Source organism: Mesoplodon densirostris, chromosome X (genome assembly GCF_025265405.1).
Source record: "Mesoplodon densirostris isolate mMesDen1 chromosome X, mMesDen1 primary haplotype, whole genome shotgun sequence".
Classification (NCBI taxonomy): Eukaryota; Metazoa; Chordata; class Mammalia; order Artiodactyla; family Ziphiidae; genus Mesoplodon; species Mesoplodon densirostris.
In genome coordinates this window covers 115,056,738-115,077,239 of record NC_082681.1, presented here as the reverse complement: position 1 = coordinate 115,077,239, position 20,502 = coordinate 115,056,738, and the positions used below count along the sequence as shown (strand labels likewise).

At 42.9% G+C, this 20,502-nt stretch overlaps 1 pseudogene; it reads right to left on the bottom strand.

The window, feature by feature from the left end:
• Positions 1 to 1,058: 1,058 nt before the first annotated feature.
• Positions 1,059 to 2,491, bottom strand: LOC132482450 (melanoma-associated antigen B4-like; annotated as a pseudogene).
• Between the last annotated feature and the right edge of the window lie 18,011 nt (positions 2,492 to 20,502).

The window sequence follows — 20,502 nt, the reverse complement described above, 5'->3', positions numbered from 1 at the left end:
GAGGACACAGCTCTTAAACCAAGGCTTTTATGTCCCTGAGAAACTTGAAGAGTAAATGAGGAGATGCTGATCTTTTCAGGGTATCTGACGTTGCATAAGTAGAAGACCCCATTGTCACCAAAATAATTTTTTTTATTCATAGCATTCACTTATTCAGCGTTACTATTACTGTAATTCAAAACAGTGCTTTGGGAACAGGGCCCCTTTTATCCCATGAGATACATTTTGGAGTGGTGAGAAGAAAAATGAATTAAAAGACGTAAAGTCTGGCTTAGGCTGGGAGGAGTGGAAGAGTGTAGGCTCTAGACGATTCCAGACCAGGGGACTAGACCCAGCAAGGTCCCTTAATCAGTCTTGTGAACTTGAGAAATTTGCAAGTTATTCACCTATAAAGGGAGTCTGCTAAATCCTATCCTGCATGAATGCTGGAATGTTATGTACTACATGGAAAGCAGTGGCATACTCATTAAGAAATATTGGGTTTTTGATGAATGGCAGTTATGATATGATTATTATGAACCCCCAAAATACCATCCTCCCATCAGAGTTTATTTTTAATCCAGTAGGTGGCAGAGAATATGCAGTGCACTAGGACAAAAGAAACAAATACTCACAAATGAGCTAAATCAGTCAAAGTATCTTTTATTTCTACCAAAAGAAAGTTTCAAAGAAATAAGGCAAACTACAAATTAAATACCTTTTACTCTGTTTTCTCCATTTTTTGTTTCTAAATATTTTCTGTGGTCGCCTTTCACATTTCCATGAAAATCTCTATTGCACTGCCATGTTTTCTACTTCTGGATCACACAGAAAATATAGATGGTCGTGAATTTCTTTTATATATACCAAAACTGTAACTTTAGAACTCTTTGAACAGCAATAAGTATGCAAGCAATGTCATTCACGAATTCGTATTCTTAAGAAAACACACTATTACAAGAAAAAAAACATTTGAAAAAACCTAAATAAATCAATCAATAATATATAGAAGTTACTAGTTTAAAACAGGAAGATAAATGAGATCTATACTTTGTTCCCTCCACCCCTACTACTCTGCACTATTTAGGAGCCTGACTGCTCTCTTCCAAAACAAAGTGAGCAATCTGCCCGCGGCCTCCCTCCCTACATGTGGGAGGAGCTGCGGGCCTTGGCCCTGGAACGTGCTCTGCGCTTAGCAACAGCTGCAGCCCCTGCCGCGGCTCTCACTCTTGCTCTCTCTTCCTCATCTTTCATAGCCTCCTCATAGAGATCTGGGAAGGCCCTGGGGACGGTATCAGTGAGCTTGGCCATATACTCCAGCACTTTCATCTTGCTGGTTTCAGCGTGGGCTCTCGGGCCCCACAAGAACTCATAGTGCGGAGGATCGCTGTTGGGCACCTGGCTGTACGTCAGGTACTTCTGCTGCAGGAAATACTTGTTGATGAGCCTCCTGGGCTCCCCAAAGATCAAGTGGATCCTCCCAGCATAGAAACCCAATGAATTGAGGAAATCCCAGATCTCCTCCTCGGTGGCACGGTTGCCGTTCTCGAAGATCTTGCCCAGGATAGCCATCAGGAGACCGGACATGGGCAGCCCCGACTCATCACTCGGATTTCCCTCGCTGCACAGGCCCAGCTTGTTGATGAGGGCGTAGGAGTGACTGCTGGGGTCGACTTCCTTCAGATCGAGGCCAAAGACCAGCTCCATGTACTCAGAGGCTCTCCTGAGGATCTCAGGGAAGTGCTTCTTGTACTTCTTGTTGACCATCTCCAGCAGTGCTGCCTGCGAGATGAGCTCCTTCATGTTGTACTTATCCAGCAGGAACTGCCCCAACTTCTTGGCCTGCTTGGTCAGAGGATCGGTGTAAGTGCTGTGAACGGAAGGTGCTGCCTGGGCGGTACTTGCACTTTCCTCGTCTTGGCTCTGGGCACCCTCTTCAGATCCTGGGCATGAAACCCCTGCAGCACGAGAGCTCGTGGCTGGGCCTCCCTGAGGCTCCTGGCGAGTGCCAGCAGCAGGGGAGCTCGGGGAAGTACCCCGAGACACAGAAGCGGGGGAGGAGGGCGACTCTTCTATCTCTGCCGCCGCCGCCGCCTCAGTGGCCTGGGCACCCTTGAGCCTCTGAGTCTCCCCCCGGGCCTGGCGGCGTTTCTTATGGGCATGGCGCTTGCTCCTCCGGCCCCGAGGCATGATGACACAGGTCAGGGCCAGCAGGCGGGAGCGTGGGCAGGAAGGCAGGCAACGAGGGCACCTGGGGGAGGGACAAGGAGATGCTGTGAGCACCTTCAGCGGGGAGAGTCCTCCCTGGCTTTAACCAAGGCCGCCTCTGCAGGGTCCGTGAGGGCACTGCCCGAGGGCCCACAGGGCTCCTGTTCTCCTGCTCAGCCTGTCCCCTGAGAGCCCTGTGGAGGACGGTCGGGTGAGCCTTGGGGCACAGCCAGCCAGCCCTGCCTGGGCGGTACGGGGGTGACAGTGGGGGCTGGCAGGGGAGGTAGGTCCCCGCGGTTCCCATTCAGAGTCAGGATGACAGTTGTTGGCAAGACTCCCCCACCCCACCCCCCACCCCATGCCCTCTGCTGCTCTGAAGTTGACACCACCATCCTCCGTGACACCCAGGAGGAGGAAAGGAGGGAGCGTTCAGCCCACCACCGAAGGGCCCTGGGACCCTCCCTTCTGCTGCCTCGTGGCTGCCCCTTCAGAACAAAGCTCTAACCTCCCTTGGACCTGGCAGAGGAAATTACGGGCAGGCTCGGCCTGACAGTCCTTTCTTGGGAGTTTAAGGGTTGGCAGGAGGGGACAGGCCGTGTTCTCTCTGGCCCCTTCTCCTCGGGGTGGGTGACTCCCTTAGTCCTCACTCGGGGTCCTCCCTGGACGGCCGGTGCAGCCTGGACCTCCTCTCTCGCCCCGAGGGCCATCTGCTCGCACCAGTGCCGGCACCTGCCTGAGTCTCACTAGGAGGCAGTGAGGGTGACCAGGCGGCCGCACGTGGCAGAGTTGTACCAAGCCTGCAGCGTGCGGCAGACAGGTCGAGGCCCTGTGGCTGGCGGCCCCACTGGCCCTCACTCAAGGGCTTGGGCTGACTCTTGGCGGTGCTTAGGGACGCGCCTTCTGCTGGCCTGCACCTCCCCTCTCAGACAGCAGCCCTCCCTTCTCCGCGTGTGGCCAGGAGGAAGCGGCTGACAACAGGGGAGGGGTTCTGAGGTGCCCTTGCGACGGGGAGGACGGTCCTCACCCTGACTCCTCCCGTGCCCTGGAAATCCTCCCTCTGCTGACCTGCGGCCAGCCCCTCAGAACAAGGCCCCCTCCTCCCTGGGTCTCCTGCGTCCGTCCGCCCGTCCGCGTTCGCACTGAGGGAGCCCCTCAGTCTTTAGACCTGCCCGGAAGCTCCCAGGCCGACGTCAGGGGCGAGGTCTGCGTGGCCGCCATTTTGGGGTGTGGAGCCCCTCGGTCCCCACAGGGGTCCCGTCCTTCACAGGGCCTGGGACGCTCCCTCAACTGAGGTGAGCCAGGGTCCACCAGCCTCAGAGCGAGGCCTTCCTTGCCCGAGACCCCGTGGGGGAAGCGGATGGACTTTGGGCCTAACGGCCAGGCCCGAGCCTCTCGGGCCGAGAGCAGGGGCGGGGTGGGCGGGGCCTGTTCCGTCTCTTTTCAGAGGGAAAGTGGATTGGGGGTGTCGCGGGCGTCCCCGCACTTCTAACTGGGGTTACCTCACACTTTGACACCTGAAGAGACGTGGGATTCCTCCTGCGGCTCACCCTCACCGGACGGCAGCTCTCAACAATGGCGTCGCCCCCACCGCGTGTGTAGGAGGACGTCACATCCGGTCATGCGCATCTGGGCTCCAGGAGCACAGCATGGGGGGGCGGGGGCTGGGGCCGGGGCGGGGCGGGGCGGGGCAGGGCGGGAAGGGGGTCGGAGGGTGGTTCCAGGGGAGCTTCCCGCGGGCCTGGCACGAGGCCCTCTCGTTGACTCTTGGCAGGTTCTGGGACTTTTCCCTCTGCTGAGCTGAGTCAGCAGGCGTCACACCTTGGCTCTCATTTCTGTCGGCACCCCCAGCTGGAAGTATCTGGGGGCCTGAGCCTCACAGCCATGCCTGGGTCCCCCGAGACCGACAGTGAGGGCTCTTTGGGGCCCCCTCTTCTATGGTGGATGGTGCTCTCAGTCCTCCCTCAGTGTCTTCTCTTGACTCCCTGTAGGTGCTGGGCTACCTCCCGTCTGCTGACCTGAGGCCAAGGCCTCACATCAAAGACATCAACTCCCTGAGACTGCTGGTGTGAAGTGCAGGCACGTCTCATCTGGACACTTCTGCCTGGAGCCTCCCAGAGATGGCTGCTGCAGGTAAGATGAGCTGAGGGGAAAGGAGGCGAGACTCTCTTCTGTGGTTCGGAGCCCGTCAGGTCTCACTCAGGGTCGTCACGTTGACTGCTGGCAGGGCCTGCGATTCCTTCCTTCTCTGGTATGAATCCATCCCTGTCCCCAACCATGCCCCACAGAATCCCAGAGGAGTTAGTGAAGGGGCGCCTTAGCCTGACAGTTCTCACTGTGGTCTCTCTTTGTTGACATCAGGGGCATTGCCCAGAAGTTCAGAAATGAATTTCTGTCCTTTTGTACAAGTACTGTGTTACTTGCTTTTCTCTTTGAGTCCGTGTGTGATAGTCTATTAAGATGATCATTTAAAAAGGCCAGTCGTCATCCACGAACAAAGTTTCAGATGGTTGTTTCACAGCCTGTGGACCACACTGCCACATCCAGCCCAATCTTTGGTGTCCCATGCTCCTGGCATGCGGGCTCTGAAATGCTGCCTCAGGTTCCTTCAGTGAAGCAGTGGAGAGTCATGGTCCCAGAGCACAGTGGAAGAATCAAGGGCTCAAGTTTAAAGGCTTTCCTCTAATCAATCCTGTCATCTGCCTCTCTTGCAGGCTACAGACCTGTCTCGAATTCAGGGCATCCCCCTACCTGCCCACACTCAGGTTCTAGTTCAGTGGAGACTTATCGTCCCTCAGGGATTATTTAGTTTTGTGTTTTTGCGTTTGTTAATGTTTTTTCTTTATTCCTTCCGTAATGTTTCCATGGTTGATTTTGGGTACAGGAAACAGGAGCCCATGTTTGATTGTCATCAGCTGTTATGGATAAGGTACTAAATCTGTAAATGAATTAAACAAAATCGATATTCTTACAATAGCTGTGCCTCACGAGTACACATAACATACTATTCTGGTTGAGACTTCTTTTTCCTACGTCAATCAGGAAATTCTTATTGTTGCCTGCATGTAGGTTATATACTTTTTTTTTTTTTTTGCTGTACGTGGGCCTCTTACTGTTGTGCCCTCTCCCATCACGGAGCACAGGCTCTGGACGTGCAGGCTCAGCGGCCATGGCTCACGGGCCCAGCCGCTCCGCGGCATGTGGGATCTTCCAGGACCGGGGCACGAACCCGTGTCCCCTGCATTGGCAGGCGGACTCTCAACCGCTGTGCCACCAGGGAAGCCCTATATACATTTTTGTATGGTTTCTTTCTAGGTATGTTTTTTATATTGTTGCTTTTGTCTATGTTGTTTTTTCTTTTTTCTTTTTTTTTTTGATTTCTTTTAACATCTTTATTGGAGTATAATTGCTTTACAATGCTGTGTTAGTTTCTGCTTTATAACAAAGTGAATCAGTTATACATATACATATGTCCCCATATCTCTTCCCTTTGCATCTCCCTCCCTCCCACCCTCCCTATGCCACCACTCTATGTGGTCACAAAGCACCGAGCTGATCTCCCCGTGCTTTGCGGCTGCTTCCCACCAGCTAGCTATTTTACGTTTGGTAGTGTATATATGTCCATGCCTCTCTCTCGCTTTGTCACAGCTTACCCTTCCCACTCCCCATATCCCCAAGTCCATTCTCTAGTAGGTCTGTGTCTTTATTCCCGTCTTACCCCTAGATTCTTCATGACATTTTTTTCCTCAAATTCCATATATATGTGTTAGCATACGGTATTTGTCTTTCTCTTTCTGACTTACTTCACTCTGTATGACAGACTCTAGGTCTATCCACCTCATTACAAATAGCTCAATTTCGTTTCTTTTTATAGCTGAGTAATATTCCATTGTATATATGTGCCACATCTTCTTGATCCATTCATCCGATGATGGACACTTAGGTTGTTTCCATCTCCAGGCTATTGTAAATAGAGCTGCAGTGAACATTGTGGTACATGACTCTTTTTGAATTATGGTTTTCTCAGGGTATATGCCCAGTAGTGGGATTGCTGGGTCGTATGGTTGTTCTATTTGTAGTTTTTTAAGGAACCTCCATACTGTTCTCCATAGTGGCTGTATCAGTTTACATTCCCACTAACAGTGCAAGAGTGTTCCCTTTTCTCCACACCCTCTCCAGCATTTATTGTTTGTAGATTTTTTGATGATGGCCATTCTAACAGATGTGAGGTGATACCTCGTAGATTTGATTTGCATTTCTCTAGTGATTAGTGATTTTGAGCATCCTTTCACATGCTTGTTGTCGATGTGTATATCTTCCTTGGAGAAATGTCTATGTAGGCTGTCTGCCCATTTTTGGATTGGGTTGTTTGTTTTTTTGATATTCACCAGCATGAGCTGCTTCTATATTTTGGAGATTTATCCTTGGTCAGTTGCTTCATTTGCAAATACTTTCTTCCATTCTGAGGGTTGTCCTTTCATCTTTTTTATGGTTTCCTTTGCTATGCAAAAGCTTTTAAGTTTCATTAGGTCACATTTGTTTATTTTTGTTTTTATTTCCCTTTCTCTAGGAGGTGGGTCAAAAAGGATCTTGCTGTGATTTATGTCATGGAGTGTTCTGCCTATATTTTCCTCTAAGAGTTTATAGTGTCTGGCCTTACATTATGTCTTTAATCCATTTTGAGTTTATTTTTGTGTATGATGTTAGGGAGTGTTCTAATTTCATTCTTTTCCATGTAGCTGTCCAGTTTTCCCAGCACCACTTACTGAAGAGGCTGTCTTTTCTCCACTGTATATTCTTGCCTCCTTTATCAAAGATAAGGTGACCATATGTGCGTGGGTTTATCTCTGGACTTTCTGTCCTGTTTCATTGGTCTGTACTTGTGCTTCTGTGCCAGTGGCATACTGTCTTGATCACTGTACCTTTGTAGTATAGTCTAAAGTCAGGGAGCGTTATTCCTCCAGCTCCATTTTTCTTTCTCAAGATTGCTTTGGCTATTTGGGGTCTTTTGTGTTTCCATACAAATTATGAAATTTTTTGTTCTAGTTCTGTGAAAAATGCCAGTGGTAGTTTGATAGGGATTGCATTGAATCTGTAGATTGCTTTGGGTAGTAGAGTCATTTTCACAATGTTGATTCTTCCGATCCAAGAACATGGTATATCTCTCCATCTATCTGTATCATCTTTAATTTCTTACATCAGTGTCTTATAATTTTTTGCATACAGGTGTTTTGTCTCCTTAGGTCAGTTTATTCTTAGATATTTTATTCTTTTTGTTGCAGTGGTGAATGGGAGTGTTTTCTTAACTTTCAGATTTTTCATCATTAGTGTATAGGAATGCCAGAGATTTCTGTGCATTAATTTTGTATCCTGCTACTTTACCAAATTCATTGATTAGCTCTAGTAGTTTTCTGGTAGCATCTTTAGGATTCTCTATGTAGAATATCATGTCATATCCAAACAGTGACAGTTTTACTTCTTCTTCACCAATTTGGATTCCTTTTATTTCTTCTCTGACTGCTGTGGCTGAAACTTCTAAAACTATGTTGAATAATAGTGGTGAGAGTGGGCAACCTTGTCTTGTTCCTGATCTTAGTGGAAATGGTTTCAATTTTTCACCGTTGAGGTTGATGTTGGCTGTGGGTTTGTCATATATGGCATTGATTATGTTGAGGTAAGTTCCCTCTATGCCTACTTTCTGGAGGGTTTTTATCATACATGGGTGTTGAATTTTGTCAGAAGCTTTTTCTGCATCTATTGGGATGCTCATGTGGTTTTTATCCTTCAAATTGTTAATATGGTTTTTTACATTGATTTGCATATATTGAAGAATCCTTACATTCCTGGGATAAAGCCCACTTGATCATGTTGTGTGATCCTTTTAATGTGCTGTTGGATTCTGTTTGCTAGTATTTTGTTGAGGATTTTTGCATCTATGTTCATCAGCGATATTGGCCTATAGTTTTCTTTTTTTTGTGACATCTTTCTCTGGTTTGGTATCTGGGTGATGGCGGGCTTGTAGAATAAGTTTGGGAAATTTCTTCCCTCTGCTCTATTTTGGGAGAGTTTGAGAAGGATAGGTGTTAGCTCTTCTCTAAATGTTTCATAGAGTTCACCTGTGAAGCCATCTTGTCCTGGGCTCTTGTTTGTTGGAAGATTTTTAATCACAGTTTCAATTTCAGTGCTTGTGATTGATGTTATATTTTCTATTTCTTCCTGATTCAGTCTCAGAAGGTTGTGCTTTTCTAAGAATTTCTCCATTTCTTCCAGGTTGTCCATTTTATTGGCATAGAGTTGCTTGTAGTAATCTCACATGATTCTTTGTATTTCTGCAGTGTTAGTTGGTATTTCTCCTTTCTCCTTTCTAATTCTACTGATTTGAGTCTTTTCCCTTTTTTTCCTTATAAGTCTGGCTAATGGTTTATCACTTTTGTTTATCTTCTCAAAGTACCAGCTTTTAGTTTTCTTGATCTTTGCTCTCGTTTCCTTCATTTCTTTTTCATTTATTTCTGTTCTGATCTTTATGATTTCTTTCCTTCTGCTAACTTTGTTTTTTGTTGTTGTTCTTCTTCTTTCTCTAATTGCTTTCAGTGTAAGGTTAGGTTGTTTATTTGAGATTTCTCTTGTTTCTTGAGGTAGCATTGTATTGCTCTAAACTTCCCTCTTAGCACTGCTTTTGCTGCATCCCATAAGTTTTGGGTCATCGTGTTTTCATTGTCATTTGTTTCTAGGTATTTTTTGATTTCCTCTTTGATTTCTTCAGTGATCTGTTGGTTATTAAGTAGTGTGTTGTTTAGCCTCCATGTGTTTGTATTTCTTACAGATTTTTTCCTGTAATTCACATCTAGCCTCATAGTGTTGTGGTCAGAAAAGATACCTGATACGATTTCAGTTTTCTTAAATTCACCAAGGCTTGATTTGTGACCCAAGATATGATCTATCCTGGAGAATGTTCCAGGAGCACTGGAGAAGAATGTGTATTCTGTTGTTTTTTGGATGGAATGTCCCCTAAATATCAATTAACTCCATCTTGTTTCATGTGTCTTTTAAAGCTTGTGTTTCCTTATTTATTTTCATTTTGGATGATCTGCCCTTTGGTGAAAGTGAGGTGGTAAAGTCCCCTACTATTATTGTGTTACTGTAAATTTCCCATTTTATGGCTGTTAGCATTTGTCTTGTATATTGAGTAGCGCCTATGTTGGGTGCATAAATATTTACAGTTGTTATTTCTTCTTCTTGGATTAATCCCTTGATCTTTATATAGTGTCCTGCTTTGTGTCTTGTAATAGTCTTTATTTTAAAGACTATTTTGTCTGATGTGAGAATTGCTACTCCAGCTTTCTTTTGATTTCCATTTGCATGGAATATCTTTTTCCATCCCCTCACTTTCAGTCTGTATGTGTCCCTAGGTCTGAAGTGGGTCTCTTGTAGACAGCATATATATGGGTCTTGTTTCTGCATCCGTTCAGCCAGTCTATGTCTTTTGGTTGGCGCATTTAATCCATTTACATTTAAGGTAAGTATGGATATGTATGTTCCTATTATCATTTTCTTAATTGTTTTGGGTTCGTTATTGTAGGTCTTTTCCTTGTGTTTCCTACCTAGAAAAGTTCCTTAGCATTTGTTGTAAAGCTGGTTTGGTGGTGCTGAAGTCTCTTAGCTTTTCCTTGTCTGTAAAGGTTTTAATTTCTCCATCGAATTTGAATGAGATCCTTTCTGGGTAGAGTAGTCTTGGTTGTAGGTTCTTCCCTTTCATCACTTTAAATATGTCCTGCCACACCTTTATGGCTTGCAGAGTTTCTGCTGAAAGTTCAGGTGTTAACCTTATGGGGGTTCCCTTGTATGTTATTTGTTGCTTTTCCCTTGCTGCTTTTAATATTTTTTCTTTGTATTTAATTTTTGATAGTTTGAATAATTATGTGTCTTGGCATGTTTCTCCTTAGATTTATCCTGTATGGGACTCTCTGTGCTTTCTGGCCTTGATTGACTATTTCCTTTCCCATATTAGGGAAGTTTTGACTATAATCCTGCAAATACTTTCTCAGTCCCTTTCTTTTTCTCTTCTTCTTCTGGGACCCCTATAATTTGAATGTTGGTGGGTTTAATGTTGTCCCAGAGGTCTGTGAGACTGTTTTCAATTCTTTTCATTCTTTTTTTCTTTATTCTGCTCTGTGGTAGTTATTTCCACTATTTCATCTTCCAGGTCACTTATCCATTCTTCTGCCTCAGTTATTCTGCTACTGATTCCTTCTAGAGAATTTTTAAATTCTTTTATTGTGTTGTTCATCATTCTTTGTGTGCTCTTCAGTTCTTCTAGGTCCTTGTTAAACGTTTCTTGTATTTTCTCCATTCTATTTCCAAGATTTTGGATCATCTTTAGTGTCATTACTCTGAATTCTTTTTCACGTAGACTGCCTATTTCCTCTTCATTTGTTTATCCTGGTGGGTTTTTACCTTGGTCCTTCATCTGCTGTGTATTTCTCTTTCTTCTCATTTTGCTTAATTTACAGTGTTTGGGGTCTCCTTTTCACCGGCTGTAGGTTCTTAATTTCCGTTGTTTTTGGTGTCTGCCCCCAGTGGGTAAGCTTGGTTCAGTGGGATGTGTAGGCTTCCTGGTGGAGGGGACTAGTAGTGCCTGTGTTCTGGTGGATGAGTTTGGATCTTGTCTTTCTGGTGAGCAGGACCACGTCTGGTGGTGTGTTTGGGATGTCTGTGACCTTTCTATGATTTTAGGCATCCTCTCTGCTAATGGGTGCGTTTGTGTTCTTGTCTTGCTAGTTGTTTGGCACGGGGTGTCCAGCACTGGAGCTTGCTGGTCGTTGAGTGGAGCTGAGTCTTAGTGTTGAGACAGAGATCTCTGGGAGACGTTTTGCTATTTGATATTATGAGGGGCCAGGAGGTTTCTGGTGGACCAATGTCCTGAACTTGGCTCTCCCAACTCAGAGGCTCAGGCCTGACACCCAGCCAGAGCACCAAGACCCTGTCAGCCACATTGCTCAGAAGAAAAGGGAGAAAAAAATGAAGAAAAATAAAATAGTTATTAAAATAAAAAAGTATTACAATGAAACATTAAAAAGTAATAAAAAAGAGAAGAGAGCAACCAAACCAATAAAGAAATCCAGCAATGATAACAAGTGCTAAAAACTATACTAAAAATAAATGGGCAGACAGAACCCTAGGACAAATCGTAAAAGTGAACCTATACAGACAAAATCACACAAAGAGGAATACATGTACACACCACAAAAAGAGAAAATAAAATATATATATATCAAAAGAAAAAGGAAGAGAGCCACCAAATCAATAAACAAATCTAACAACGATAATCTCTAAATACTAAAAAGATCAACATAAAATAGAAACAAATTAGATGCAGAAAGCACACCTCAAGTCTACAGTTGCTCCCAAAGTCCACCTCCTCAATTTTGGAATGATTCTTTGTCTATTCAGGTATTCCACAGATGCAGGGTACATCAAGTTGATTGTGGAGAGTTAATCCGCTGCTCCTGAGGCTGCTGGGAGAGGTTTCCCTTTCTCTTCTTTGTTCGCACAGCTCCCAGGGTTCAGCTTTGGATTTGACCCCACCTCTGCATGTAGGTCACCATCTGGCTTCTGTTCGTCCCCCAGACAGGAGGGGGTTAAAGGAGCAGCTGATTGGGGGGCTCTGGCTCACTCAGCCCAGGGGGAGGGAGGGGTATGGAATGCGGGGCGAGCCTGTGGCAGCAGAGGCTGGTGTGACGTTGCAGCAGCCTGAGGTGCGCCTTGTGTTCTCCCGGGGAAGTTGTCCCTGGATCACGGGACCCTGGCAGTGATGGGCTGCACAGGCTCCCAGGAGGGGAGGTATGGAGAGTGACCTGTGCTTGCACACAGGATTCTTGGTGGCTGCAGCAGCAGCGTTAGTGTTTCATGCCCGTCTCTGGTGTCCTTGCTGATAGCCATGGCTTGCGCCCATCTCTGGAGCTCATTTACGTGGTGTTCTGAATCCCCACTCCCCATGCACCCCGAAACAATGGTCTCTTCACTCTTAGGCAGTTCCAGACTTTTTCCTGGACTCTGTCCCGGCTAGCTGCGGTGCACTAGCCCCTTTCAGGCTGTGTTCACACAGCCAACCCCAGTCCTCTCCCTGGGATCTGACCTCTGAAGCCTGAGCTTCAGCTCCCAGCCGCCACTCGCCCAGGCGGGTGAGCAGACAAGCCTCTCGGGCTGGTGAGTGCTGGTGAGCACCGGCCCTCTGTGCTGGAATCTCCCCGCTTTGCCCTCCGCACCCCTGTGGCTGCGCTCTCCTCCGTGGCTCCGAAGCTTCCCCCTCCGCCACCCACAGTCTCCGCCCGCGAAGGGGCTTCCTGGTGTGTGGAAACCTTTCCTCCTTCACAGCTCCCTCCCACTGGTGCAGGTCCCATCCCTATTCTTTTGTCTCTGTTTCTCCTTTTTTCTTTTGCCCTACCCAGGTACGTGGGGAGTTTCTTGCCTTTTGGGAAGTCTGAGGTCTTCTGCCAGCGTTCAGTAGGTGTTCTGTCGGGGCTGTTCCATAGGTAGATGTATTTTGAATCTATTTGTGGGGAGGAAGGTGATCTCCACGTCTTACTCCTCTGCCATCTTGAAGGCCCTCCTGACTAATAAACTTAAGTTGTTGATAACTTCTTATGCCTCTTCTCTGTAGGTTTTAATAAGGTTAATTGAGAAAAGTGTCTCTTGTACAGGTACCAAGTTGCCTGGTAAACTCTGGCCAATCCTGCTAAATGGAGGACATTCTTAGGCCTGTTCTTCCTATTGCAAGGTGTGAATATATAATTCCAAATATTTTATTTTTTCACCCATATTGAGTAACTTTCTTGAACAAATATTTTCCCAAGGCAAAACTTAACAAATAAGTTGCTTGTATATATGATGTTTAAAAAATATTTCACTGGATTGAAATGCCACACAATCATGTTCTTTCAACTTCTCTCCTTTTCAGAACAGAATATAAATTTTTTCAGTTAGAAATATGAGCTCCGTCAAAATATCCTTCCAACACATCTAGATTTCTAGGCACAATTATAAAATTGCAAAATGAGATGTTATACTTCTTTAAAGTTCTCATAATTAAATTTCATCTGCTTCTCCCTTGCTTTTATCTATTTAAGAAAAGTTGTATATACTTAAGGTGTACAACATGATAATTTGATATACCTAGTGAAATGATCACTAAATCAAGCTAATTAACATATCTCCTCACATAGTTCTATTAGTGTGTGTGATGAGAGCCCCTGAAATGTACATTTTTATCAAATTTCCAGTCTTCATTACAGTATTTGTAACTATAGGCATCTTGCCCAACATCCATCTCTAGACTTACTCATACTATGTAACTACAACTTTCTACCCCTTGACTAACATCTCCCCATTTCTCCCACCTCCCCACTCCTGGTAACCACCATTCTACCTTCTTCTCTCTGTTTCTGTGTATTCTACTTTTTAGGTTCCACATATCAGTGAGATCATGCAGGGTCTTTTATTGTTGTTATTGTTTGTTTTGTCTTTCTGTCTGGCTTATTTCACTTAGCATAATGACCTCCAGTTTCACCCATGTTGTTGCAAATGGCAGGATCTCCTTTTTTTAAGGCTGAATCATATTCTAATAATATACACTAATATACATGCATACACACATTCCATTTTTATTCATTCTTCTTCTATCAACAGATACTTAGGTTGTTTCCATATCTTGGCTATTATGAATAATACTGCAATGAACATGGGAGCACAGATATCTCTTCAAGGCACTGATTTCATTTCCTTTGCTTATGTACCAGAAGTAGGATTACTGAATTATATGGTAGTTCTATTTTTAGTTTTGTTGAGAAACCTCCATTGTGTTTTCCATAATGGCTGTACCAATTTACATTCCCACCAAGAGTGTATAAGGGCTCTGTTTTCCCCATATCCTCAGGAACATTTGTTATCTCTTGTCTTTTTGGTAATATACATTGTATCAAGTCTGAGGTGATATCTCATGTGGTTTTGATTTGCATTTCCCTGATGATTAGTGATGTTGAGCATCTTCTCATATACCTGTTAGTTATTTGTTTATCTTCTTTGAAAAAATGTCTATTCAGGTCCACTGACCATGTTTTAATTGGGTTCTTTGTTTTTTGCTTTTGAGTAATAGGAGATCCTTAGATACTTTGGATATTAACCCCTTATCAGATATACGGGTTACAAATATTTTCTCCCAATTTATAGGTTGCCTTTTCATTTTATTGATTGTTTCCTTTGCTATGTAAAAACATTTACTTTGATGTAGTCTCGCTTGTTTAGTTTTGCTTTTGTTGCCTGAGGTTTTGGTGTCATTATAATAATTCCTTTTTTATATGCTTTGTTTTTAATACTTGCAGTTTGTAACTGAAGTTCTTTGTTGCTCCATTTTGTGACTACTTTGATTAAAGCTTTCCTACTGGTTTTGGACAAAGTGCAACTAAATTTTAGAATCATTTAGAAAACTGTTGCATTGACAATATATATGGTCAATTGATTTTCTACAATGATACGTGAACAATTGGATGTCCACGTGCAAAAAAAAAAAAGAGGGAGGGAACACCCATCCATACCTAGCACTACATATAAATATTAATTGAAAATGGACCCTAGAGATAAATGTAAACCCCCAATTATGAAACTTAAAGAAGAAAACATAGGAGAAAATTTTAATGGCCTGGGATTATCAAAGATTTCTTATATACAACACCAAAAGCATAATGCATAAGAGAGAAAAAGAAAAATTGGACTTCACAAATGAAGAACTTCTGCTCTTTGAAAGACATTGTTAAGAGGATGAAAATAGAAACGATACTTCTCAAAAATGAGTTTTATCCATGATATATGTAAAAGAACATGTACACTTATATGAATACACACGCATGAATATACACATATATACAAACTCAAATCACTGAAAGAAAGCAAACAACCCAGTGAAATAAAATGAACAAAAGAGTAAAAAAGTACTCCTCCAAAGAAGATAAATGGATGGTAAAGATATATGTGTGTTTAATCATTAATCATTAGGGAAATAAAAATAAAACTACAGTGAGATATCACTGAACATGTTTTAGAATATCTAAAATTTAAAAGTCTGACCATACCAGGTATTGGCAAGGACATGCAACTAAAGGAAGTTTTTCAAAACATTTTTATTTTATATTGGAGTATAGTTGATTCACAATGTTTAGTTTCAGGTGTACAGCATAGTGATTCAGTTATACATACACGTGTATCTATCCTTTTTCCATTTAGGTTATTACAGAGTATTGAGCAGAGTTCCCTGTACCATACAGTAGGTCCTTGTTGGTTTTCTATTTTAAATAGAGCAGTGTGTACATGCCAATCCCAAACTGCCAATCTATCCCTCACCCCACCCTTCACCCCCCAACCCCAGTAACCATAAGTTCATTCTCTATGTCTGTGAGTCTGTTTCTGTTTTGTAAATAAGTTGATGTGTATCATTTTTTTAGCTTCTGCGTATAAGCGATATCCTATGATATTTGTCTTTCTCTGTCCAACTTATTTCACTTAGTATGATAATCTGCAGGTCCATCCATGTTGCTGCAAATGGCATTATTTCATTATTTTTAATGGGTGAGTAATGTTCCATTGTATATATGTACCCCATCTTTACCCATTCATTTTTTGGGGGGTGGGTACGCAGGCCTCTCACCATTGTGGCCTCTCCCGCTGCGGAGCACAGGCTCCGGACGCGCAGGCTCAGCGGCCATGGCTCACGGGCCCAGCCGCTCCACGGCATATGGGATCCTCCCAGACGGGGGCACGAACCCGTATCCCCTGCATCGGCAGGCGGACTCTCAACCACTGCGCCACCAGGGAAGCCCTACCCATTCATGTTTTGATGGACATTTAGGTTGCTTCTGTGTCTTGGCTATTGTAAACAGTGTTGCAATGAGCATTGGGGTGCATGTATTCTTTAGAACCATGTTTTTCTCCAGATGTATGCCCAGGAGTGGGATTGCAGGATCATATGGTAGCTCTATTTTTAGTTTCTTAAGGAACCTCCATACTGTTCTCCATAGTGGCTGTACCAATTCACATTCCCACCAACAGTGTAGGAGGGTTCCCTTTTCTCCACATCCTCTCCAGCATTTATTGTTTGTAGACTTTTTGATGATGGCCATTCTGACTGGTGTGAGGTGACACCTCACTGTAGTTTTGATTTGCATTTCTCTAATAATCAGTGATGTTGAGCATCTTTTTATGTGTTTGTGGGTCAGCTGTATGTCTTCTTTTACAAAATGTCTATTTAGGTCTTCTGCCCATTTTTTGATTGGGTTGTTTGGTTTTTTTTGATATTGAGCTGTATGAGCTGTTTGTAAATTTTAGAGATTAATCCCTTGTTGGTTGCATTGTTTGCAAATGTTTTCTCTCATTCTGTAAGTGTCTTTTCATTTTGTATGTGGTTTCCTTTGCTGTGCAAAAGCTTTTGAGTTAATTAGGTCCCACTTGTTTATTTGTGCTTTTATTTCCATTACGCTGGGAGACAGATTGAGAAAGGTATTGCTGCAATTTATGTGAAAGAGTGTTCTGCCTATGTTTTCCTCTTTGAGTATTATAGTGTCTGGTCTTACATTCAGATGATTAATCCATTTTGAGTTTATTTCTGTGTATGGTGTAAAACAGTGTTCTAATTTCATTTGTTTTCCATGTAGCTGTTTAGTTTTTCCAGCACCACTTATTGAAGAAACTGTCTTTTCTCCACTGTATAGTCTTGCCTCCTTTGTTGTAGATTAATTCACCATAGGTGCATGGGTTTATTTCTGGGCTTTCTCTCCTGTTCCATTGATCTATATTTCCGTTTTTGTGCCAGAACCATACTGCTTTGACTACTGTAGCTTTGTAGTATAGTCTGAAGTCAGGGAGCCTGATTCCTGCAGCTCTGTTTTTCTTTCTCAAGATTGCTCTGGGGCTTCCCTGGTGGCGCAGTGGTTGGGTGTCCGCCTGCCGATGCAGGGGACACGGGTTCGTGCCCCGGTCCGGGAGGATCCCACATGCCGTGGAGCTGCTGGGCCCGTGAGCCATGGCCACTGGGCCTGCGCGTTTGGAGCCTGTGCTCCGCAACGGGAGAGGCCGCAACAGTGAGAGGCCCGCGTAGCGAAAAAAAAAAAAAAAAAAAAAAAAAACATTGCTCTGGCTATTCAGGGTCTTTTGTGTCTCCACACAAATTTTAAGATTTTTTTTGTTCTAGGTCTCTGAAAAATGCTGTTGGTAATTTGATAGGGATTGCATTGAATCTGTAGATTCCCTTGGGTAGTACAGTCATTTTGACAATATTGATTCTTCCAATCCAAGAGCATGGTATATCTTTCCATCTGTTTGTGTCATCTTCGATTTTTTTCATCAGCACCTTATAGTTTTTGGAGTACAGGTCTTTTGCTTCCTTCGGTAGGTTTATTTCTAGGTAGTTTATTCTTTTTGATGCGCTGGTAAATGGGATTGTTCCTTTAATTTCTCTGTCTGGTCTTTTGTTGTTAGTGTATAGAAGTGCAACAGATTTCTGTGTATGAATTTTGTATCCTGCGACTTTACTGAATTCATTGATGAACTCTAGTAGTTTTCTGGTGGCATCTTAAGGATTTTCTGCAAACAGTGACAATTTTACTTCTTTTCCAATTTGGATTCCCTTCATTTCTTTTTCCTCTCTGATTGCTGTGGCTAGGACTTCCAAAACTATGTTGAGTAAAATTGGCAAAAGTGCACATCCTTGTCTCGTTCTTTATCTTAGAAGAAATACTTTCAGCTTTTCAGTGTTGAGTATGTTGTTAGCTGTAGGTTTGTCATATATGGCCTTTATTATGTTGAGGTATGTTCCCTCTATGCCCACTTTCTGAAGAGTTTTTATCATAAATGGGTGTTGAATTTTGTCAAAAGTTTTTTCTGCATCTATTGAGATGATCATATGGTTTCTATTCTTCAGTTTATTGATGTGGTGTATCACAGTGATTGATTTGCAGATATTGAAAAATCCTTGCATCCCTGGGATAAATCCCACTTGATCATGGTGTGTGATCCCTTTAATGTATTGTTTGATCTGGATTGCTAGTGTTTTGTTGAGTTTTGCTTCTATGTTCATCAGTGATGTTGTCCTGCAATTTTCTTTTTTTGTGGTATTTTTGTCTCGTTTTGGTATCAGGGCGATGGTAGCCTCATAGAATGAGTTTGGGAGAATTCCTCCCTCTGTAATGTTTGGGAATGATTTCAGAAGGATAGGTGTTAACACTTCTCTAAATGTTTGATATAATTCACCTCTGAAGCCATTTGGTCCTGGACTTTTTTTTGTTGGGAATTTTCAAAACACAGTTCCAATTTCAGTACTTGTGATTGGTCTGTTCATATTTTCTATTTCTTCCTGATTCAGTCTTGGCAGGTTGTGCATTTCTAAGAATTTGTCCATTTCTTCCAGGTTGTCCATTTTATTGGCATAGAGTTGCTTGTAGTAATCTCTCATGATCCTTTGTATTTCTGCAGTGTCAGTTGTTACTTCTCCTTTTTCATTTCTAATTCTATTGATTTGAGTCTTCTCCCTTTTTTTCTTGATGAGTCTGGCTAATGGTTTATCAATTTTGTTTATTTTCTCAAAGAACCAGCTTTTGGTTTCATCTATCTTTTCTATTGTTTTCTTCATCTCATTTCATTTATTTCTGCTCTGATCTTTATGATTTCTTTCCTTCTACTAACTTTGAGTTTTGTTTGTTTTTCTTTCTCTAGTTGCTTTAGGTGTAAGGTTAGGTTGTTTGAGATTTTTCTTGTTTCCTGAGGTAAGATCGATTGCTATAAACTTTCCTCTTAGAACTACTTTTGCTGCATCCCATAGGTTTTGGATCGTCGTCCTTTCATTTTCATTTGTCTCTGGGTATTTTTTGATTTCCTCTTTGATTTCTTCAGTGATGATCCATTGGCTGTTTAGTAGCATATTGTTTATCCTTCAGGTGTTTGTGTTTTTTACCATTTTTTTCTTAGACTTAATTTCAAGTCTCATAGCATTGTGATCAGAAAAGATGCTTGGTGTGATTTCAATTTTCTTAAATTTACCAAGGCTCGCTTGTGGCTCAGCATGTGATCAGTCCTGGAGAATGTTCCACGTGCACTTGAGAAAAATGTGTGTTCTGCTGCTTTTGGATGGAATGCTCTATAAGTATCAATTAAATCCATCTGGTCTAATGTGTCATTTAAGGCCTGTGTTTCCTTACTGATTTTCTGTTTGGATGATCCGCCCATTGGTGAAAGTGGGGTGTTAAAGTCCCCTACTATGAGTGTGTTACTGTCGATTTCCCCTTTTATGGCTGTTAGTATTTGCCTTATGTATTGAGGTGCTCCTATGTTGGGTGCATAAATATTTACAATTGTTATATCTTCTTCTTGGATCGATCCCTTGATCATTATGTGGTGTCCTTCTTTGTCTCTTCTAATAGTCTTTATTTTAAAGTCTATTTTGTCTGATATGAGAATTGCTACTCCAGCTTTCTTTTGATTTCTATTTGCATGGAATATCTTTTTCCATCCCCTTACTTTCAATCTGTATGTGTCTCTAGGTCTGAAGTGGGTCTCTTGTAGACAGCATATATATGGGTCTTGTTTTTGTATCCATTCAGCCAATCTGTGTCTTTTGGTGGGAGCATGTAGTCCATTTACATTTAAGGTAATTATCGATATGTATGTTCCTATTCCCATTTTCTTAATTGTTTTGGGTTCATTATTGTAGGTCTTTTCCTTCTGTTGTGTTTCTTGCCTAGAGAAGTTCCTTTAGCATTTGTTGTAAAGCTGGTTTGGTGGTGCTGAACTCTCTCAGCTTTTGCTTGTCTGTAAAGGTTTTAATTTCTCCATCAAATCTGAATGAGATCCTTGCTGGGTAGAGTAATCTTGGTTGCAGGTTTTTCTCCTTCATCACTTTAATTATGTCCTGCCACTCCCTTCTGGCTTGTAGAGTTTCTGCTGAGAGATCAGCTGTTAACCTGATGGGGATTCCCTTGTGTGTTATTTGTTGTTTTTCCCTTGCTGCTTTTAATATGATTTCTTTGTGTTTAATTTTTGACAGTTTGATTAATATGTGTCTTGGCATATTTCTCCTTGGATTTATTCTGTAATGGACTCTCTGTGCCTCCTGGACTTGATTAACTATTTCCTTTCCCATATTAGGGAAGTTTTCAACTATAATCTCTTCAAATATTTTCTCAGCCCCTTTCTTTTTCTCTTCTTCTTCTGGAACCCCTATAATTCGAATGTTGGTGCGTTTAATGTTGTCCCAGAGGTCTCTGAGACTGTCCTCTGTTC